This window comes from Telopea speciosissima, chromosome 5 (assembly GCF_018873765.1).
Source record: "Telopea speciosissima isolate NSW1024214 ecotype Mountain lineage chromosome 5, Tspe_v1, whole genome shotgun sequence".
Lineage (NCBI taxonomy): Eukaryota > Viridiplantae > Streptophyta > Magnoliopsida > Proteales > Proteaceae > Telopea > Telopea speciosissima.
The window spans coordinates 61,470,943-61,474,316 of record NC_057920.1 but is presented as its reverse complement, the minus strand read 5'-3'; positions in this window follow the sequence as shown (position 1 = coordinate 61,474,316).

Sequence of the window (3,374 nt, the reverse complement as noted above, 5' to 3'; positions counted from 1 at the left end):
TGAGCCCGACTTGGCCCAGCCCGACCCTGTTTTAAGTTATACTATAAAATATGGACAAAATATCTCTACTTGGTGGTGTTTCCTACGCCCTCTCACAGGGCACCATGAGATGATGCCTCTGCGCCCTAGGTGGATACCTAGGCGTGCTCACCTATTGGCCCAGGTGCTTAGTAGAGACCATGCGACCAAGTATAGATCTCTTGTCCATAAAATAGGGCCCTGTGCTCACCTATCTGCTCATTCTTCTCACCCTACTTTTAAGTGTTTATGAAGGCATGAGATATTAGAATTTAATTGCAAAAAAAAAAAAATCAGTTTTCTCATTGATTTTTACTAGGATAAATCTGTATTTTTGCTTCCGTACTTTTACAGAGCAACCTGAATCAAAACACGTATTAAACACATACCGTATCATTTCCATACACGTTTTATAGTGCCGGATTTTTTAAACCGTACTATTGTTGTATGGGTCAATTAATTGTCGTATACATCCGTTCCCATATTATTGTTGTACCTGAACTTAATAATTATGGTTATACCGCTTTGAGTAATAATTATTTATTTTCCTTTAAACCACTGACCATTATCTATAATTTTTAGGTGATGCATAAGGCCATTTACTCTTTTCGTCTCATTCTTCAGTTGTGCCCTGCAGGTTTTATTTTGTTGCTTCTTGTACTTATTCTTTGACGGTAAGCGTTCCGGCTCTCCCCCTTGCCCCCAACTCCCTTTCCCATCTATACATCAGTCATGTGTCACATGTAAGGTGTAAAGAATCTATTCCCTTAGTTTTGTGAAGTCCATTTACTGATATTGCTATGAGGAATCGACAATTTCTTCGATAAATTTTTATAATTTCCCTCCTTCATTGAGCAGGTAACGTCCATGTAAATCGAACCCAGATTAGACCTGGTTCAAGGATGCCCACTTGTGGGGGCAGCCGTGCGGGCCGCGACCCACTTGGGTAGGTCGGTCACTTATGGTTGCCCTCCCCTCTTCTATTGGATTGCTAAGGTGACACTAAGAGAGGGAGGGGGCTGCAAATATATACATTTTGTTTTTTTTTAACCCGAACTTATCTGGGACCCGGGTCGGCCCCTAGGATTTTATTACTATCAAAACCAATGAATAAAGAATATAAGGGGGGGGGGGGGACATTCCCGCCATACCCCAACCCGAGAACCTATGTACAAATATCGCTCAAATACTCAATAAAGGAGCTCACCCCTATACAAAAACCCCAACCACGAGGATCACCTATTTTCTCAGAATTGGGAAGCCAAGCGCTTCCTCCCTGGCGATTCGACGCAACCCTTGAGGTATATGCAAGTCACCATGAAACTCCAAGTCCGATGTTGAGGTACAAGCTAACGTCGCCAAAAAATCCACAGCTCTGTTCCCCTCACGATATGTAAAGGATATCATCGGTCTAAGGGAATCAATCAGCATTACGATATCCTGGAACCAATACCAACCTTCCCAAAACCCACACTTCCTTCTTGTGGTGCTTAACACGGTTGCTGCCAAATCAGATTTGACATGAAAATCCACGAAGCCCAACTTTGTACACAAACTTAAGCCATCTCTTAATGCCCAGATTTCAGCCAAAGAGTTGGTACACGGTCCGTAAAAATTAGCAAATGCAGCAATTATACCCCCTTGTGTGTTCTTAATAATACCTCCTCCCCCCCTATACCAAGATTACCTTTACACACACCGTTCACATTGAGCATAACTGAGGAGAAGGGGGGGCACCAGTAAACTGGGATTGGAGGCTTGTGGATAATAGGGGGTGGGGAATGTCAAAGAACTGAAGTAACAGAGATTTTTTGAAAGAAGGAGGTTTTTTAAAATTGGATGCATAAGGAATCTCCTTGATCCAGAGCTTAATTACCTCAATGATACGACTGGCCGGACGAGCTCGCTCTCCATGTCTGTGATTATTACGTTCCTTCCATAATTCCCAAATGATGAATGAGGGGAGTAAACCAATGATCCTGCCCCCGAGGTTAGCGGCTTTGGCGTGCCTGTGCCAGAACAAGATTCTGCTTCTCACCTCTTGCCCAAGCACCACCTCCACATCACACAAGGAAAAGAAAAAATCCCAAACTTTCCAGGCCATTCCACCTGTAGCCAAGCAGTGATAAGCTGATTCCCTTCTTGGCTGTCCACAACACATGCATATCGACGCTAGGGGGATTCCCATCTTCATTATGGCGTCATCAGTAGGGACCCCCCTACATAACACCTGCCAAGTGAAGAAGCCTATCTTGGTGGGAATCGAACGGTTCCAGCACCATTTGGCGAAAGAAATCTTGGGGGAAGGGGTTCTAATTTCATTCCAAACTGATTTGGTTGTCAAAAAACCATCTCTCGCCGGGGTCCACATCAAACAATCCTCCTTATTAGAGAGAGCAAACTTGCCTGCTGTCAAGCTGTTCCTGACCAGGTTGGAGTCAATCTTCGTCAGTATCTCTTGGTTCCATTCCCCAACCGTGTTAAGCACCTCTTGGATGGTAAGATTTATATCCAGATGGATCGCCCCGTCTACATAGTCCACCAGGGCACCCCATCCTGACCAGTTATCCAGCCAAAAACTAATATCACCTCTTCCAATAAGCCACCTGGATTTGGCAATAAAAGTTTCTTTGTGCATTAAGGCTCTCCTCCACGAGATCGTCCCAGTCCTCCTCCCCCCCGCAAGAGTAAAATGCTCGTTCTTGAGTAATTTTGCTTTAAAGAAAGCACTCCATAACTAGTTACAAGATCAAGTCCTCCAAAGGCCTTTTAGGCGCAGCGCTAGGCCCATCTCTTCCAAACGGCAAATTCCCAAGCCGCCCTCATCGATCGGTTTGTAGGCCTTCTCCCAACCTACCCAATGGTGTCGTTTCCCCCACTCCGAGTTACCCCACAAGAAATCAGAGCAAATGCTGTTAAAACGTTTTATCACCGTCCTGGGTATGTCCAGAGTTGACATGAGGTGGATTGGCATCGAGGAGAGCACATGCTTGAGTAAGATCAATCTCCCACCTGCAGACAACAACTTCCCTTTCCAACCAGCAACCCTTTGTCGCATTTTAGCCAAGAAAGCATCAAAGAAACTAACGCGAAGTCGCCCTATGTAAAAAGAAGCACCAAGGTAGAGGATGGGTAGTTTCTTCCTTGAGAAGCCTGTAACCATTTCCACCATGCGTTGTCGGTGATCCACCACTTTCTCACTCATAACAAAGCAACTCTTATCTTTGTTCACCAGCTGTCCTGAGAAACCCTCGTATCTCGCAATGAAACCCATTATTTATTTTAAAGACGACTTCAGCCCCTTTGAGAATATAATAGTGTCATCAGCGAATAAGCTATGAGAGATACCTGGGCAG